The sequence below is a fragment of the Lynx rufus genome, unplaced genomic scaffold, assembly GCF_022079265.1.
Source record: "Lynx rufus isolate CCGP_SWC_20201006 ecotype Redwood Valley unplaced genomic scaffold, mLynRuf1.p SCAF_3, whole genome shotgun sequence".
NCBI classification, from domain to species: domain Eukaryota; kingdom Metazoa; phylum Chordata; class Mammalia; order Carnivora; family Felidae; genus Lynx; species Lynx rufus.
In genome coordinates this window covers 198,404,317-198,425,376 of record NW_025814845.1, presented here as the reverse complement: position 1 = coordinate 198,425,376, position 21,060 = coordinate 198,404,317, and positions in this window count along the sequence as shown.

Below are 21,060 nucleotides of genomic sequence, written 5' to 3'. Positions count from 1 at the left end.
TAACAGAAGAGGCTGAGCATGTATAGGGGCAGAACTATGGGAAAAGTTTGTCCATTCTTCTCAGTTTGGTTCTAAACCTCAAATTGTTCTAAAACAGTCTTAATAAAAAATGGGAAAAACACAAAAATAACAAACAAGGTCTTTAAGAAAACATACAAACAATCGCCAAAGAAACTCTGACTTCACGATGCCGGGATTCCCACTCTTGCCTGCCTATCTTATCCCAGGCTTACAACCCACAGAATTCCAATATTCCAATCACAAAACCACCAACAACCAGGTCATACTCTTCAAAAAGACATTAGTGTTTCATTTTCTATACATATAAAATTTTGAACATTTTCCATTTAAAGAAATCTCATTTGAGGATTAGAATTATAGATTTTTGTCTCTCTATAATTAAACCATAAGTATATTCTAAGACATTTTAGCTTTGCACTACTGAGCTTAGAAACACCTACATCTCATTTTTTTGGTAGATATTGAAAATAAACTCTGCATGTACAGCTATTTTTACTGTATATTTTTGCACAATGTAGCTCTTCTGTGACTCATACTTTTGCAGATGAGCGTTTCATCTTACTTTAATTTGGAACAAAAAAATGTGGAAGGGCAGAGAATTTGCCTATATCATTTTCTAGTTAATATCAGCCAATAAGGTTCCTGGTTATATGCATTTTGACATGGTCCACCAAATCACATTTAGAAAGCACTTAAGGTTTTTCAATAAACACACTGACCCTAGAAAGTTTTATGATTCGTGACATGATACGTTTTGAAGGAAGGTCGTAAGATCTGGTTCTCTAAGTCTTGACTTCTCCTAGAAGATAGTCTAATGCACATGGACAGTATCGTTTGCATGAGCATATTTGTGTACTTGGTCACATGCTCGTTCGTACAAAGGGGGCACTGTCTGTACCTTGTGGGGGCATTGCGGTCTATATACGGTAATAATATAGAAGTCAAGCTCGAGCCAACATGCTTTATCACCCTCTCCTATCACGAAATGTTCAGTTGTCAATTCAAATATTAAAACATAGCATTTTGTTCTGGAACATTCTTCCTGCAGGGTCATTTAATGGACTGTGTCACATTTTAACAGAAACAATTACAAAGGGAAGAAAGAAACTCCATAGTCTAGTAGATTTTTTTTTTTGTCATCTATGAATAGTGGCTAAAATAACACTGGCATTGAAATTGTAACTGCTGACTATTGTGTCATAGGCCAAGTGTCTTTGGTTGATCACAGGAGGCTGTTCCCTTTGACCCTTTAACCTTTTGTCTTTTCTAGGGGACATATTTTTTCCTTTATAAGAATTTTATTTTCCCCTAGACCTTTTTTTCCCATCACTGGTTTTCAATATCTGTTATGCCTCTACTGAAAAAGAGGGACTCTTTTTTTTTTACGTTAAAAGTGACCTAGTAGAATAGAACAAAGGGTAAAGTGTCTGGATCTTAATATTAGATTTCAATGAAGACCTATCTGGAAAGATCTTAACCACTGTGCTCTCTTCAGATAATGTTAAAAGAAGGATCCAAGCAAAGTGTGCTGGGTTGGCAGGGAGACTAGAAAAGATACGATGCCATTAAAACTAAAATTATTGAGGTCCTTCTCCAGCCCTTGTTCAGATCTCATACTGACAGCATTGGAAATTTATGTTTGTAAAGATGACTAAATTAGGCTTCTAAGTGGTAAAATATTCAACACTGAAATGGAAGTCCTCAAGTTTTAGCTGCTATTGGAAATTCAGAAATCAATTCCGGGCACAGAATTATGAGGAGTGGATATTTATATAACTACCAGGCAAGAATGGATCTTGAGAGATCATCTGTGCCTTCCATCTTCCTTCATGAGATTTTTTAAACCCCGTAGGACGATAAGAAAGAGCTTTTATAGCGCTGTTGAACATGACTCCTATGCTAGCCTGGCCCATCCAGCTGCTCCCTGAAGGTTGTGGCAATGAGTCACGGAGACATAAGCCTTAGGTTGGGTGATTTCTGTGACCACTCTGGGTTCACAGCTGTGAGCAAAGCATGGGTGGAAACATCTTGAGTGTGATGGTGATTTGTGTAATTCACTCTGGAGGGGAAAGGAGCTGGTGCTGAAAGGTTAATGTACCTCAGAGGGGAGGTACCCACAGCTTTCAGGCACCACAAGGTCCCCACACTGCATTACCTATGTTGTTATTACCTTCAGCGCTCTGAAGTTCCAGAACTCGAAAGAATATTTAGAGAGTCCATCTACCCTGAGCATCACTAGAAAGCTGGGTCACCTGAGGAACTGAATCAACCTTATCTCTCCCCTCAGCCCCAGGCATCTTAGAAAAATAATCTAGCTTCACAGGGTCCAGACTCACCCAGCCTACACACCCTTATTACCACTCAGACAGACGTTCAGGATCATAGATTGCTTTCAGAGGCAAACATAGGTTGGTGTAACAAATGAAGGGAAAATGAAGGAAGGATCATCCTGTTTTGAACATGTTCTTGGTACCACTTCATTATGCACAATTACAGCCTTTTCATTCTCGGAGAAATTCTATGAGCTGGTCATTAATACCCTGATTTTATAATTGAGGAAACTGGAACCTGGAAATGATTAAGGATCTTGTCTGGTATCCCAAGACACAACAAGGCCTGGATTTAAACCCCAACCCTGACAACACCAACAGTACGACTTGCCTAGGGCATGCCACCACGTTAGAGAAAACGTTCAACAATTCTGCAAAAGGCACACTATGTCGTAGGCAGTTTAACGTGGCTTATCCAGCAGTTACAGGGTGTGTCTGAGAGTCAGGAAGAACCGCCAACATTTATATAGAGATAGAAGTACACACATATTAATAAGACGGCCATGACACTGAAAGAAGTATGAGAAGGAAGACAAATAAACAGTCTGTTTGATCCTGACAAAGGATTTTAGCAACCGCTCCTAAGCCCGCATGACTCATCCCTTCCGCCTCCATACTGTTAAGCAAGGGTATTAGTTCACCAAACCGATTCACTTAGGAGTCAAAGAAATACCCATTTAGGATTTGCTTTTGTGTTTCTTTCTTCATTCTTTGCTCTAGAAAGCAAACACTCCCAGGATCCCATTCTTTTTAGGAATATGAATTTGGCTACGAAATGTAAAGTAGAGTGCTCGCTTCGGCAGCACATATACGAAATGTAAAGTAGAATGTTGGTTGCAGAAAAGGCATTTGTAGGTAAATTAATGAATATCACTTCTGGGGGCACGTGGGTGGCTCAGGCAGTTGAGTGTCCCACTCTTGATTTTGGCTCAGGTCATGATCCCATCATCATGGGATCGAGTCACACATAGGACCCTGCAATAAGCGTGGAGCCTGCTTAAGATTCTCTCTCTCTCTCTCTCTCTCTCTCTGTCTCTGTATCTGTCTCTCTGTCTCTCTTTCTCCCCCTCTGCCCTCCTCCCCTGCTTGTGCTCTCCCTAAAATAAAAATAGAAAGATAGGTGGATAAATTTATATCTGGGGAGGAATCTAAGGCTTTCATTAGGCTCCCCACTGATTTTCTGTTTAACATCACAGATACCTCATTTTATTTTATTGGCAATGAGACAGAAATTGATGGTTTATAGGGTTTTTTGTTTGTGTTTTTGGTTTCTTTTTTTCTTTTTTCTTTTCCTTTTAGAAAAGATACTTTTTCTTTTCCTTTAGAAAATACAGGAGTTTGTAGCAGTTGAGACATCAGTATTGTTATAATGATAATATACTGATCAGTCTCTTTCTGATCTGAGCCTGAACACAGTATAGAATATGTTCTTTTAAAAACCCTGCTCTAGCCGGTTTTCTCCCAAACACAAGACTTTAAAAATAGGATAGTATACTTCATTTTTCTCTTCTTTAAACAATATTTTCCCCAAACCAGGAAGCATGCCTGGATTTGGCAATTTATCCTGAAAGAATGAAGTCTATATAATTCAGATTACATGAGATAATTACAAGAAAAGAGCAATTCTTTCAGTGAAATGTAAGCAGTAAAAGAAAAATCGCTTAGGTCGTACTCCATTTAAGAGAGTCTTTTCTCTTAATGTTTTTAAATGTCTTCTGTGTATTGTTACAGTGTCTTTCATATATCATATATAAGTCCTACTTGTTTTCCTAATGTTGCTAAAATTAAAAACATGACAATGTTGAAAATCCCATGACATTGCCATTGACTGACTGGCACCACTGAACTTGCAAAATTAATGAAGTCTTGCTGTTTGGATACATCTTTGCATTTACTCTTCAAATCTTTGTTGATTTGCTGCAGGATTCCCTAATTTGATGAGATTTTACCCAAGGTGATGTGAAGTAGGAAAGCCAACCAGAACGTGACTGTCCCCATTGCTACTGATGTGGCCAAGATGTGGTAGAATGACGTAGAGAGAGAAATTCTCCCTTTTAATTAGAGAGTCACAGGGATGCTGGGCCTCAGCGTTCTCTACTTCATAATGGGAAATACCATGTTCAACCGAACATGATGTATTTGAAATGTATAAATTTTGTAAGTTGAACCATAAAAATTCTCCCTGTCCCTCTCCTGACGTCACACTAACACCTACCTGGAGATTCCAGGTGCTGGGATTGGTAGACTCTAAGAACAGAATCTGGTGAGGACTTGAGAGATACAAGCTGAGAAAAGCTGGCCATGAAATGAAATGGTTGGGGGATCGCTCTGACATCTGACTGCCTCCATCTGATGCCTTGCCCTGTAAACTACTTACTTAACTTCTTGGTGACTCAGAATTAACACCTGGGAAAGGTACCCATAAGAAAACTACCTCACAAGATCCTTGTAAAAATTCACTGAAAAGTGAAATAACATGTAACAAGCTTAGACTACTGCTCGGTACAAAGCAGATATTCAACTAATGCTATTTGTGTTCATGTAACGGTGTCATGGCTCTATCCTGTCACTCTTGTTCAAAAATGAAGGTGACTTCTCTTATGATGTCTTGCCTGGGATTTATGATACCAAATATATCCAACAAAGTTCATAGTTTAGAAGCAGCAAGGCACAGGGGTGCCTGGGTGGCTCAGTTGGTTAAGCGTCAGACTCTTGGTTTCAGGTCAGGTCATGATCACATGGTTTGTGAGTTCGAGTCCCATGTCAGGCTCTGCGCTGCCAGGGCAGAGCCTGCTTGGGATTCTCTCTCCCTCTGCTGCCCTCTGTCTCAAAATAAATAAATAAACTTAAAAAATAAAAGAAGCAGCAAGGCACAGATGATTAAATATGAATTTTTGCTCTATTTCTTTGTACTTGTCTTGCCTTGAATTCTTTTTGCACATATTCTCACGTCTGAAGTTGATAGTAATGTGTAGTTATAGAGCTTACAGTAGAACACATTTAAATGTGTGGCACCTGGCTTGCATTTGATAAATGCTAATCCCATGTCCTAAATGCCTGTAACAGTGCCTATATCCAGGATCCACTCTCAGCCACTTTGCTTATAGTGTAGCACCCTGTGGCTGGGAATCAACCATCTTCCTCAGTCAAGCGTTACCTAGTTTGTGTTGCATTGTCGAAATTCTAGCAGACTAGCCGTCTGCCAGAATTTACTCTATTCTTGAATTTGCTTATCAATGGTCCTATATAATTAAAAGCCACTAATGCTGATAACATCACTCATAAAGCACTTTATTTTTAAAGTAATTTTTCTTATTCTATAAACACCAGTATAGTTTGGTAAGAGATACCATTTGGGTCCTTGCTATTTTGTTTATTGGAAATATATCTAAATTTCTTAATTACTTTTAGCATTCCTTTTTCTTTCAGTCCTACCCAAGTAACAAAATTCAGTAGCACCTATCAGATCTGTTCTGCCAGAGAAAAGTATGCCCTAAAGGTGTAGCCTAAAAGGTGCTTTTAACCTTCCCTTCATGTACACTTCAATACAGGTTAAGTTTTAGTGAGGAAAGGAAACCCAAGATTACAGTGAGTTTCCAGAGAATTCTATAACCAAAATATGACAGGAGTTTTGAGGGAAAACATTAAGCTACGTCATTTAACGATAGCCAATACTCAACTTTGTTTGACCGACCAATATGGCAAATACATATGGTTCAGCCTAGTAAGAATATTAGATCTTTGGAAGTTTTAAAGCTTGAATTGTAATACCGATGTTCTGTTTACTTGTTCCTCCACTGAACTTGGAATATAGGATATTATGAAGTAAGTATCCAATGGAATAATAATACCTAACATATAAAGATATGTTGGCATAATTGTATTCAGTAGAATCTGACTTCCAGAAGGACAATTCAGAGCACTGTCTGCAGTATGGCGGTCCTTTACAAATCCCTCCCTACTTAGACTCATTATAGTCTGGGGTGTAGCCACCAGCACCCACCTAAGAGTCTAGCATGAGCCCCAAACTAAAACACAATGACCTCATCTTCAGCACCTACCCACCGCATTAATCCGGCACCGACATCCATAAGTAAAATCAATGAGAAAGTCCAGAAAGAATGGACTTTGGGGAAAGCTGGAGGGCGGGGGTGGGGGTGGGGGGCAAAGAGGAGAGCTCATATAATAGTTAAAAATCTCTTCTGCCCTCTTTGGAATATCAATGAGAAAAGTGAGAGAGAGAACGCAAGGGAGAGAACGCTGTGGTCTGGCACGTGCTCTATCAAGCATCGGATCCTTAGAGATACAGATTCTAAGGCATCCTAGAAATGGAAGGTAGGCATAAGATTTAAATGTGACTTCAAATGTATTGCCACATCCGTGTCAAGTATAATAAAGGAAGATGAAGACGAGCCCTCAGTCCCACAAGCAGAAAACTTAGGAGTCACATTACTCTGCATTTCTCACACTGGCATATGGATACTCACTCCGGGGAAGCTGTCTAGTGCCGTATCCTTCATTTGTACCACTGTCCTTACGCAGAGGAATCCCGCAGAGAGAGACACCGGCTTTGTGCATGTGAGACACAATTACCTTGGAAAGATCTAGTTGGGCAGATGGAGGATTTTATTTTTAGTTAAAACCCGAAAGCTTTAAGATCTGAAGCGATCATCCTAAAACAACCCAATGACATGCTTAGTTAAAGAGTTACATAAAATCTTTACCCCAGGAGGATTCGATGTAATCAATGCCCCCAAGGTACTGGCCATTATATTGGTGAGTCAATCTGGGATTCACCATCACGCCTTCATAATATCTGAAGGAGACAAGTCTCTTCTAAATGCACGTGCATGTATGCGTGTGTGCGCGCACTCACACACACACTTGACTTTATCTCTACAGCTCATTACTATCACCTTTTTTGCAAGAAGTTCTTTCAAATGACATGTATGCCTTCCTAGAGCGATATTTATTCTATGCTCCTCCACCAAAGGTTGAATTCACCCAGACATTAGACACTGGCAATAATAGTCTACACTCACATGTTTTATGTGCCTGAAGTCGTAGAGATGTACACAAACATGGAGGAGAGAAGGTTGGGGTTATGAGGTTTATAAGACAAAAGAAAGAAGTGCAGAGAGATGAGCAGATGAGAGACCACTTGGCCTCAGACTTAAGAGGGTGGATTTAAAGAGAAGAGAGAAAATGTCTGATCGGTGAGTGTTCCCCGGTCCTAACGGTGGCTTTAAAGAGAAGAGAGAAAATGTCTGATTGGTGAACGGTCCCCGGTCTTAATGGTGGCTTTAAAGAGAAGAGAGAGAATATCTGATTGGTGAGTGCTCCCTGCTCCTAACGGTCTCCGCTTTCCCAGCTTCACACCCTCAGGAACGCCTGCCTCATTCCCATGGGGCTTTCTTAACAGCTCTGGGCATGTGCTTCTGTTCTTTTTACCTCCTTGTCATCCACACCCCCTTTTTCTGGCAAATTATTCCAGTGTTCTTTGTGGGAACCTGACCCCTGTGTCTCTCAAATCCATGTGTTCTGGGTGGGACCCCAGTGTTTTCTATAAATGAAGCATGTGACCGCAGACCAACTACAGAATGAACCAAATTTCCTCACCTTAGTGTTGGGTTTGGGGGAGAACTAACAACCAAATCCCCCAAGCTTCTGTGGGAACCACTGGAAAAACATTCTGGCCCTTTCCTGCCAGAACTTAAGCTGAGGGAGTCAAGTTGCCAACGGGAGGCTTGAACTGACTCGCAAAGGGAGCCAACACGAAAAAGGTCAGGTGTGAATGGGAAGAGGAGACAGGGACGGTGTCATTATTTGAGCCACTGGCACAAGTAATGCCTGCAGTCAGAACACCGCTCACCTCATGGTTTCCTGTGCTAGGATATTTACTTTGACTTTCATCCAGTTTTGGTGGAATTCTTCTCTCACATTGATCTAGGAAATCCTGAAGGACCCCCCTTCTATCTTATTTTATTCTTTTTTTATGCTTGCATTGAGCAACAGTTGACTTCTCTTATTTCCAAAGATGGCTGAAATTAGTCTCTTCCTGTTAGCTTTCTTGCTTTCTGTACAAGTGTGCTTACACTAGTGTTCTATATACTATTTGCCTCAAAGCATGAATTCCCACCTCACTAGAAAACTTGAGACATTCTCAGCCAAGACTGGCAGTTCTGGTTCAAACTTGATCTTTCTGAAGATCTCTGTACTTCCCAGCACAATTTTCTCCCTCCCTCCCTGATCCTCCTTCTTTCCTTCTGCCCCCCCCCTTCTCTTTATTTTCCTTCCTCCTTGCTCTCTCACTCTCTTTCCTTCCTTTCCTTTTCTTCTTTCTTTCCTTCTTTCTTTCCCTCTCTCTTTCCTTCCTTCCTCCCTCCCTTCCTCCCTCCTTCCCCCTTCCTCCCTCCCTTTCTTTCTTTCTTTTTTTCTTTCTTTCTTTCTTTCTCTTTTTTCCTTCCTTCCTTCCTTCCTTCCTTCCTTCCTTCCTTCCTTCCTTCCTTCCTTCCTTCCTTCTTTTCTCTTATTTCTCTCCTTTCTCTCCCTTCTCTCCCATAGATGGTTATGAAATAAACCCAATTATTCAGATACATCACTAGATGTTAAATATATATATAGCTGAAATTAATACAACAAGGAAACAGGCAAACATTCCTCAACTGCACCCCCATAACTAAAAATCCATAGACTCCAAGAGCCCTCAACTTCTTAAATTTGCATACATAACATACCATTCCACTGGCAACAAGCAATTTGCTTTTTAAAATAGTTATTGCTCAAGTTTATTCCCAGACCCATTTAGTCTTGCACCCCGACTCAAAATTCAGCCCTGGCACATCAAATCGATCTCTCTTTGAACTCAGCAACTATTTGGAATTTTCTTTCTTTTTTTTTTTTTTTTAACATTTATTTATTTTTGGGACAGACAGAGACGGAGCATGAACGGGGGAGGGGCAGAGAGAGAGGGAGACACAGAATCGGAAACAGGCTCCAGGCTCTGAGCCATCAGCCCAGAGCCCGACGCGGGGCTCGAACTCACGGACCGCGAGATCGTGACCTGGCTGAAGTCGGACGCTTAACCGACTGTGCCACCCAGGCGCCCCTGGAATTTTCTTAATGTTCTCTTCCTTCTCCTCTGGTCCCTGTTGCTGCCGTCATGGCTGAATGTGACAGCTCATCCACCCAGGCAATGAGCCATGCTCCGTGCTTGGTCCTGCAAGGGACTGCGGAGTTGACCTGCCCCACGACGCTCTTACACCGCTGTTTTCTAATCGTTTGTAATTACGTGGAGGACTAAAATTATTATCAGTGGGTTCAGAACTATGGGGATCAGTTCTGTGAGCCGCCAAGAAGCTTTACCCAATTACACACATGTCCTTTAGAATGGGATATTTTGTTTCTCAGCACAACATGTCCCAGCACCATTTGCGATGTTTAAAGTAACCAAGCATTCCCCAGGCTAAATTTTAATAGCAAACCTTTACTGACCACCTGTTGTATGCTCTTTGTCAGCACATTTAAGTCCACACAGGAGGCAGTGTGATGCAAAAAGATCTAAATTCCTTATAGAAATCTAATTTTACCATTGGATACTTTGGCACTCGAGCTTCCAAAGGGAAAATATTATCTGGGTAATGGCATATAAAACTTTCTCTGTTATCTTAGAAGTATAGCAGACCATAGAAAGGAAATAAGGCATCGCCTTTGTTAACCTAGGAAATCCTTGAGCATGTAGCCATTGATAGTAGCCACCAACTAAACACACAAAAGGTGCCAACTGCAAATTTGCATTCTTTCACATTTAGAAGGCTTGACCTATGCCTCTGTTTTCAGTGGGAAAACAGATCACATGATAATTAGGAGAGGTATTGTTCATTATCATAAACATGAGTATCCCTGTCCCTTCTACTTTTCCTTTCTTATTCTGTCCTTCTGTCTCCCAGACACCTGAGCTAAGTAATGTGTATAATGCTTAGAGAAAATATTTCAATCACTTAAGGATGCAAAGCTATTTCATTGCTTTGGGGACATTGTTCATGATCATAGTCTTTCACAGGAAAAATGAAGGATGAACGATAGCTGCCAATAGTAATTCTGACTCGCATGCTGGGGAGGAGAAAGCATACATGCAAAGGTTGACGACTCAAGCATTCTTTTACAGGGGAAAGGAAATTCACCGGGACACAGACATTCATTTTACTGACTCGGAAGAAATCTTCCTATGACGAGTCATGGCTGCTGGTCTAGAAACTACTCAGCAGCCCCAGCCTGGGAGAAGCTCTGCTGATCAGGAGTTTGTTAATAAGGATGCTAAGCTAAGCCCGTCTAATTAAAATGCTGCATAAAATGAGGACTCTGTGATAATTAAAGCATCCCTGATAGTAAAAGTACTAAAAAGGCTTAGAGAAGCATTTTGCACATATTTCAAAAGCAGTACCTTATAAAACTATTTCTGTGCTCTTAAAAATAATTTTCTCATTGCTGGATATATATATATATTTTTTTTTTCTCAAAATCCCTTAATAGACATAAGTCGGAAGGAAACTTCTATTTTTTTCTTCTCCAATAAACAATGAAGATAAACATTGATATTGACCTCTTCAATTGTTAGATATTATATTATTCTTTTTTATATTTATTTATTTATTTTGAGAGAGAGAGAGAGCAAGCGAGTGCACAAGCAGGGGAGGGGCAGAGAGAAGGAGAGACAGAATCTCTAGCGCAGAGCCTGATGCAGGGCTTGAACTCACGAACCGCGAGATCATGACCTGAGCTGAGATCAAGAATCTGATACTTCACCGACTGGCGCCCCGAACACTATATTATTCTTGTACATGTCTGTATATTTGGATCATGTTGATGACATATCTGTAATATTTTGGACAATCCCATAGTATATATGGGCTTAACATCTAATATTCTTGCAACTCTAGTTGCAACAGGTACTATGATTTCTCTATGAATTATTGAGAAATAATAATGGTCAGATTAGAGGAGCTGGATTTCCACACCAAAGACTGGAGACGCTCAAGAACTGTGAGCAGAAGGTCCAAAGTTCTGAGCTCTGCGCTCTGAGCTGGAATGTGGGGAAACTTGCCCCGAGAGCTAGCTCTCTCAGAACTGCTGCTTTCAGAAGGAGGGCTCAACGCAGGGGCCCATCTCTTGGAAACGTGGGCAGCGGGCCATACTGTTGTCATGATGCTGTTGTTGAAGGAAGAGGAGAGAAAGAATGCTGTCTTGTCAGTTTGGGTAGACAAATCAGAGAAAAGGGTGTGCCTGTGTGTCCAGGATTTTGTTTCTTCCCTACATTTGAAAGTAACATTGAAAAAAAAAAAAAAAAAAAAAAAGAAAGTAACATTGAAGAACTGGACGGAATAGATGTAGGAAGGAATACCAGAGGCAGACGGGAAAAGAGTTAACTGCCTGGGCTGGCAGCGCTTTAATGGAGAAAGAGGCCTAATCACGTCATCCACTGACACCTTCCATCAATGTCCACACAGAACACAGTTCTCGGCTTACTGGCGTCATTACTTTTCCTCTGTTCCCTTTTCCTTTCTTTTTTTTTTTGTTTCTTTTTTCTTTTTCTTTTCTTTCTTTTTCTTTTTTTTTGGTACCACAGTTTTTTAAGCAAGATTTCCGATTTTCTATTTATTTGAGCATAGCCATAAACATTTGCTTTTCTGACAGAAAATTCTAGAATAAATGAGAAAATGAGGGAACCTAATTATCTGTGCTGAACTGGGATCTCCAGTCGCAGGCAAGGTGTCCTGGCACGTCCTCCAGGGCTCTTTCCGTGACTTTGGTCTCACATATGTCTCCAGGTACTCTGCGTATAATCCATAAATCATGCCAAGTACTATACTGAGGCAGGCGTTTTTCAAATTAAGCACAAATGAGCTATAAATGGAACCATGAGAAGTTGTTCTCCTCTTAAGGCAGACTGAAAATATTGCCGCTAAGGGAGATGCACACGGCTTTTCAAAGCAATCGCTACTTGGTATTGTGTTATTTCTTTTGAGCCTCTCCAACTCTTCATAAAATACACATACACAAAACACCACAAATATAGATAAGGGAAGACTTTAGGTGTGAAGTATAACACTCACCACAAGAGCAACCTTACAACCAAAGGCACCATGTTCTCCTTCCACAGAGAGTTCCCCATCGATGGAGAGACAACACAACAACCTTGCTTGCTCTGAGAACGGGCCAGCTGGATGATTTAGCAGAGGGATTTTAGGCACGGCTGGCCCCAGCAGCTTCTCGGCCAGACTGAACTGTAGACAAGTTTCTTCCTGACCCTAGGCCTCTGTTCTCTCTCTCTCTTTCCCTCTGTCTCCTTCTCTCTCTCTCTCTTTTCTGAACATTGACTTCAGAAATGTTTAGAAAAAAAAAAGCCATTGCAAAGACTTTCTTTGCCCCTTTGAGTATATTTAAAAACTTCTAAGAGCCTCTTGCCAGTTTTACAACCAAGGACAGCCTTCCTTAAGGACCTGGGAGCCATTCCTTTGAAAGGATGTCCTCAAAGGGGGTAGCACGGCACCTGTGGTCTCTGCAGGAGGGTAGGAGCCCTACCTAGATGGGCACAATTAGCAAACACAGCCGGTCTGTTCAGAGGAAAGCTCATGCAAATGCAGGAATGAGGCCATGTGCTGGACACTCCCAGCGAACCCCCCCCACCTGACCTCTCCCTCTTCCTCCCCCCCTCCAGCCCCTTGCACCCTCCAGTACTTTTCCACTTGTCTACCCAGTGCCTAAAACCTACCTGCCTTTTTCTTCACAGAAGGGAGTTCATCTCCCCTTTGCAAGAGTCTTGAATCAAGTCCCTCTGGCCTGTTGAACTTGCCCAGTAGCATGTCTCCTTGACACCAGGGTCCAGGGCGGGAATCACGGAGGAGCCTCGCATGACAACACCATGGAAATGCTGCATCTGTGAGCATGGCCGGGTGGGGAGGTGGCTCGGAGAGCTCCCATCACCTGAACATAAGGCTTTTTTTTGTGATTTCCAGCCCCCTCGAGTACTTCACATCTTACTTGATAAACACAAGGGGGTTGTCAGGTAAGTCTCCCGAGAAAGGTAATAATGCTGGTGTATTTTTTTTAACTCTGCTCCATCCACAGGCCCCGATGGGGTGAAACTAGTATTGACTCGGGCACAGACAGCACCATTGTCTCAGGAGGGAAGAAAGAGCAGCCACCTGAAAGTGACGCCCAGGGTAGCGGAGTCACTGATACCCATACAATGAGGACAGACCCTTTTTTCTATTTTTAATATCTGTTTAATTTCGGGAGAGCGCAAGTGGTGAAGGGGCAGAGAGAGGTGAACAGAGGAACAGCCTGACACAGGGCTCAAACTCACAAACTGAGACCTCAAGACCCAAGCTGAAGTTGGACACTCAACCAGCTGAGCCACCCAGGCGCCCCAGGACAGATCTTGATGGAGGTGATGACCGTTCATCCTTCCATTACTATGCATGTAAAGTTTTAACTGATTTTAAAATTATTTTTTCTGGCTTTATTGCAATTTAACATCGTGTACGTTTAAGGTGCAGACCTGATCGCTTGATGTATGTATATACTGCAAAATTATTACGACAATAAGGTTAGTTAATACCTCCATCACCTCACATAATTACCACTTACGGCTGTGGTTGTGTTTTGAAAAATCTTTCTTAAAATAAATGTACCGCACTTGACTAGGAAGCAGTTGAGAATACCTTGCGTGAGGCAAGGTGTCGAGTATCTACGAATCAAAGTGTCACTTCAAAGGCTAAAAAAAGAGTACGATCCCAACATATTCTGAGAGACAGAGTAAAAATGATTATAAATGAGAAGCTATAGCTATCATAACAAAATTATTTGTAGATAACGGGAATGCTTCCTTTGAAAATCACTAGCTATAAAGACACATCCTTAAGCGGGATAAGTACTAAATAAACATATAAAATAAATACCTTTCATAAACATGAAGACGAATCATTTAGAAAATCTAAAAATACCCATTCATATAACAAAAACGTATAAATTACCAAGTGAAAGACTTCTGAGACATTTGCTGATTGATCTGAAGAAAACCGTACTCAAACATGGATCAAGTTATACTGGGTTATGAATGGTCTGAATAATGAAGACGCATACCAAGTTCCCAGGTGACAGTTGCCCCACATGAACCTATACATTCAAAGTAATGCCAATCAAAATCCCACAGTATGTTTTTAACAGCCTGAAAACTCTTCTTCTTTTGAGAAAAGGAATTTTAAAAGAGAGACTTTGCCTCGCAACATATAAAACATACATTAGCAAGTGCAAAACTGAAAACAGCCTGGTAGTGGTGTTCTAAGAAAGTTAGTATCTGTTCAAGGATTTTGAACGGATTTTGAACGCAAGTGATTCTAAAACTGTGTACAACTTTTCGGGAGAAAAGACACCGGTCTATGGACACACGCTGAATGGGCCCGATCTCATCTGATCTCAGAAGCCCGGCAGGGGCGGGCCTGGTTAGTACTTGGATGGGACACTAAAGTAATTTCTAGAAAAAAAATAATCAATTTTTTAGAGTACTAGCCACTTAAATATGTTAATATGTACATAGTATCATGCTGATAACGAGCTCATTAGTGAAACTTCAAAACTAGAAGCAGGAAGGAAAAAGATGACTCATTGGGACTGCCGAAAACGACACACAACCTCTGTGCACCCCAGATGCCGGAAACAAAATGCAGAGATGAAGGAGGCTCTCGGACAAGAAAACCCAGGAGGCACTTGTGCTGGACCTGCCTCACCTGCCCCTGCAGACCAGCTCTGGACACTTGTCATCTGCTTCTACACCACCATATCCTCAGTCCTTCCAAGTCCTGCTGCTTCAGCTTGGCCCCCTGGTGTCCAGGATTATTTTCCAGGGACGAGCAGGGCCAGAAGGAGGCAGGCGGTAAGGACAGGGTCAGGGCAGCAAGTTCCCAGGGTTGACCTTCATTTCCTGCCAGGTCAGCAGGTGGTGATGGCCGACCAGCCCCCCTACAGCTCCTGTGGGCCTTCCTCCCACCAGCTCCCAGCCCTCTCTGGCTTGCTGGGACCCCTCTTTACTCCTCCGGCCCCAGGCTGGGAACATTCCATCCTCCTCAGTCCTGGGGTACCCTGTCTTTATTCCTCAGCCACCTTACCCTGTCTGTATCTTTCTTTCTTTTTTTAAAATTTTTAAATATTTATTTTTGAGAGAGAGAGAGATAGAGAGAGAGGGAGGGCGAGATCATGAGCGGGGGAGGGGCAAAGAGAAGGGGAGACACAGAATCCAAAGCAGCTCCAGGCTCTGAGCTGTCAGCACAGAGCCCAAGGCAGGGCTCGAAGTCACTAACCACAAGATCATGACCTGAGCCAACGTTGGAGGCTCTCTGAGCCACTCAGGTGTCCCACCCTGCCCTCATCTTTGCAGAGTCACTATCCCATACTCTTCAATTGGTCATTTAGGATGCCAGCTTGGTTGTTTGGTTTTTCCCTCCTGGGCACTTGACCAATTCAATCCATCAAAGATGGGCTTTAATAAGGTTAATATATGGTAGGGACTCACAAATCAATAAGCAAAAAACAAAAAAACAAAAAAGATCATAATTGCTACCATAAAACTGCAAGATATTAAACTGGTATAGCTGACCAATTCATAAATGGAATAATAAATCAGCTAATCAGTCCATGAAAGATACGCAACTGAATTCAAAAGCAAAGAAATATACATTTAAACAATGAGGTATCATTTTATGCCTATTAGATTTTACAAGGTTTTTTTGAAAATGATCATTTCTGAGTACTCCCACAGCATTCAGGAAATTTGGGGCTTCATTTTCACTGACTTGGAGTGAATAAATCAGAACAGCACTTCTTGAAGAATCCGGCATCATATACCAAATGGCCGTGAAGTTCGACCAGGAAATTCCATTTCTAGGAATGTATACCAAGTTTTAAAAAGTGACAACTGCAAAGAGTTAATGTGCAGGCATATTCTCTTCAGCATCACATACTTTAATCCATGAAGAAAGCTACCGACGAAACGTGGGTTGGTAACATAAATTATACATCCAGTCATAAAAGTAGTACACCCTCTTAAACACACACACATCACCACCACCACCAGTGACACTTCACTCTCTCCCTCTCTCTTTTTTAATGTAAGAAAAAAGTTTGGAAAAAATACATCAATAGGGACTTTCTTTGGGCAGCAGAAAAGCAACTATTTTCATTTTTCTTATAAGGTATTTTTTTCTTTATTTTCTATAAAATATTTTTAATATGCAAAGAACTAAACATGAATAGCCTTTCATATTCTGGGTTGTGTGCCCCAGAAATATACCCTGGGACAAGTATTTGTGAGAAAATGGTTGACAAAACATGTTCTCTTATAAAACCAGGAGGGGCTTGGGAGGAAAAAAAGGTTAGGCCAGGGTGTGATATCCAGCCAATTCCCACAGAGATAGCCCCAGCACAATCACACAGGGAAACCCTGGGGGCAGTGAGGGCTTGGAATCTTCCAGATCAATTACCAAGGGAACAAGGCTAACAGTCCACAGATGTCAAGCATCCTTGGACCTCTTGCTTCAGGGCTCAGATCATGACTGGCAGGGAGGGGACATTAGGAGGTGGGACACAGGGCATGGCCAAGGGGCACAAAGATGTGGGCAGAGCAGAGATCACCACGTCTGACACGTTTATTCTTACCTTTAACATGTTGAGTTCACACTGAACTCATGCTGAACTACTCAAACAGATGTCATGATATCTGAAAGAAATCTCTTACTTGTGACTTTTAAAATTCAGCCTTTTTTGCATATGTGGGGGCAGGGTGTATGTGGGAAGTATCTGCACCTTCCTCTCTTCTTTCTGTGAACCCAAAACTGCTCTAAAATAATAAAGTCTTATTTTTTTTAAGTCAGCCTCTTTTTCTTAGTTTTACCCCAAGTCATTAGAGTTCAGCCTCATATCGTTCTTGTCTCAGATACACCCTTGACAGATTCTCAAATAAAAAGCAAAAGTAGTGAATCAAAAAAAAAGAATCAATAATTGGACACCCACGGTGGGGGTGGGGAATGGTAGCTCGTATGTTTGCTATTTTCCCTTAAATAGATGGCTTGTCTCAGACGTTCATGCCCTTTTCCTCATTCTGCTTCTCTCTCAGCTGTACCTGACTTCACTACCTTGGGACTGAGAGATTTCTTGGCAGCTCCTTCAACTCATCTTCAATTTCAAAAAGACATGTGAAGTCACACAGACTAAGAGGCTAGAAGCAGAGAATGGAAGCTATTAATTGTTACTGGAGCCAGAACGTCTGCCAAGCAGGAGATGAAAAGGGAAAAGGACATGGCCACCCTTGTCCAGGGTCCTGACTCAGCCACTCAGACACTAATGGGCCTAAGAGCATCTGAAGACCTTGTTGTCATTATTGTTGTTTCTGTTTGTTTGTGCGATGGGAAAGATTTCTGAATATAATTCTGAAGGACCACCATTGCTAAAGTAGACAGAAATCTTTTTTTACAAATTTACTTTTTTGCTATCTTAATTGTCTCTGCCGGTAAGTGGCTACAAGAACCCAGATTCTGAGACCCAGTTCATGCCACACGAGGGCTTACAGCTTGTTGGCTGAGGAAGTGCTGTCCTTCTACACACTTTAGCCTAAACTCTGACAATCCAGTGCCAGACATAGCAAAAATACAGAAATCTTGTGACACCAAAAAAGAAGAAAAAAGAAAAACAGAAGTAAAGAAAAAAAAATCTGCGAGTAAAACAGGAGAATAGAGCTTCATTGTTCTGGGTCGACAAAGGATAGAGGTAGTTTTTTTTTTTCGGATTTTCTAAACTGGGAAAGGCCAGTATATTTCAGGTCTGAGTACCATCGCGAGACAGCATTTTTACTACTACCCAATGTAATCTCTATATTTTCATTTCGTCTTACCATCTTTTCCTCCTGCATTTACTGAGTCTATAATTGCAACAAGGTCCTGCAACTTGTTTCTGCAGTCTAGATATATCATGGACATTCAAACGTCTGCAAAGCGATGGATACATGTTAGCACACGCCCAGAGTGAGCTCAATGATGGCGAGGGTATGACCTCTGTCCAACAAAAGTCTTAAGAAGGTCTAGAGGAGTCTCAGAATTAAAGGGCAATGGAAAATGAACTCATTCAGATACTTAAGGCTGAAATAAGAGAGACTCATTTTGCATCAGAGTATTGGCTTGAGCTACTGTTGCCTCTTCCCACTTTGCCCCTGTACTGGCTCAGGCAGGATTTAAGCATCACCATCACACCCCTGACCCACCACCAGACATCCAGTTGGGAACCACCAAAAAGCACACCTGTGTGTGTGACATGTGTGTGAGAATGGAGAGGAGCATCCCCATGGGGAATGTACCTGGAGGGATTACTCTTCCCCTATTTGCCATCTCATACCCACAAACACACATAAAAATCAACAAAGATAAAGCAAACAAAAAACCCCCAAAACCAACAAAAAACAAGACAGTACTTAAGAAGATAGGGGTACACACTGAACGCCTAAGCAATATAACGATGATAATCCTCAAATCACAGTTTATAAAGAGCAAATTCTTTCCCTTTCTATGCATGGACTTTCCTGCTTCTAATAACTTTGCAATGCCTTATTTATAATGTGAAAGAATATTTTTGGTATTCTGTTCAAAAGAGAAAGCTCAATGTGTGAATAAACTTCTACTATACTTGTCCTTGCCTCTAGATATATGAACATCTGTGATTTCATTGAGACTTTAACTACATTTAGTTCTGGAAACACACAGTATGTCCTTCCAGATGCGAAAACAATACAAGATCTGAGTGTTTGCAAATTGTGCAACACCGACCAGTGGAAAAAGGAAGAATCCATTGATCTTAATGTTGTCAGCTTATGCAATAAATTCTATTTTCAGAATCCTTATGTTACAAGTGCCAGCTCTAAAGTCACCAGATGTCAATATGTTTTCTCCTATGTCAGTTCCATAAAAAGGGATTGTGATATCATGTGCAATAAATGTCATCTATTATCGGAAGGTACATTTTCTTAGTCTTATTGAAAGATCACACGTGTAATGATTTTGTACTATTGAGTGGACTATTCACTAATATTAGCTATTTGTTAATATACATTAAAGTAACCCTGGCCACTTTCCAAAGTAATGTTCAATTCCACACTTTTACATCTAAAGTTATCATTTATAGCTTCCTCAAAAATATTTCCCAGGAAAAGCAAAAATAGAAATTATTCCCTTAGTATACAATGGAGAATTCATGGAAATTACCTTTGCAATATACACTTGGCTTCATGTACTATTGACTACTAATGATTTAATCCACATAAGTTATTAAATATTCAATATATATTCCTTCTTGTCCCTATTCTAGGAAGGAGTGTTACATGATGGAAAGAGAGAAGGTCAGACTGCTTTGGGCTGAAATTTGATTCTGACGCTCATTAGACCAAATCATCACAGGAACAAGTTATACTCATATTGTCTCAGGGGTTTTATTTATAAAATAGAGTATATCTTTCAATTGGCTGCTCTGTAGATCCCAATTACTGAAAAGATCTAGGTCTCCCAACCACCATTTAATTTAACTGAAAATAAAAACAAATGAAATCCAGTTACGTTCATTTCTAAATTTTTCCACTTATGCCTATTCCAGAAACATTTTGAAATACTATTTTTTTCATAGAATGTTATCAGGTGTCCTGAGTGCTCTGTTTGCCCATGCTCTTAGAGTCAGGGTCCTCAGAGAGTATTCTAGTTACCATCATCATGTCTGTGTGATATTAACTAACATTGCACAAATTACTTAAGAAAGCAGCCCACACTCAACCTCTATTGATATGATGGCCATTCACAGGACACATGCCTTCACCGAATCCTGTCAAAGACACTGTATCCTGAGCTAGAAATTCAATGGTCGTGACATATTGGAAAGCTACATTACAAATGCCAATAAAATAGTATCAGGGCGTATGTTTTATGTCACAGCCATTTAGTTACTTGTTCAACAGTTAAACTCATTTCTATTATAAAAAAATATTTCTTTTATGAGTCAGAATTAAATATTCCTGTATTCTGAATAGAAGTTAATAATGACATAATGTCCACTAAATTCAGACCATATTTAACTGGATGAGTTAAAATACATTTTCTAAGATTCTTAAAATATGAGCCTTTAATCATTGATACTGGAAAACCAACAGAACAGAAACAGTCAATTACTGGGGAGACTGGGTGACTCAATGGGTTGAGCATCCAACTCTTGATTTCAGCCCAGATCATGATCCCAGGGTTGTGGGATTGAGCCTGCTTGGGATTCTCTTTCTCTCTCTCTCTCTCTCTCTCTCTCTCTCTCTCTCTCTCAGCTCCCCCCCCACACCCTGCCGTATGCTCTCTCTAAAAAATAAAATATAAATAAATAAATAAATTAATTAATTAATTAAAAAAATAGAAGCAGTCATCTACTGAAAAAAGTCATGTAGGATATTCAAAGATTAAAAATAGGATACAAAATAAATAGATTTTGATTAAATTATTTTAAGAAAGTACATCCCTAATCTTTTTCATGCCATTGCTGGATAAATTGCCAATCATAAATTGTTTTCAGTGTAAAGTTCTTCTTAATGTAAAAAGAAACTCCTGGCTTCCTTTATATACCAGCAGAAAAAAGAGTGAAA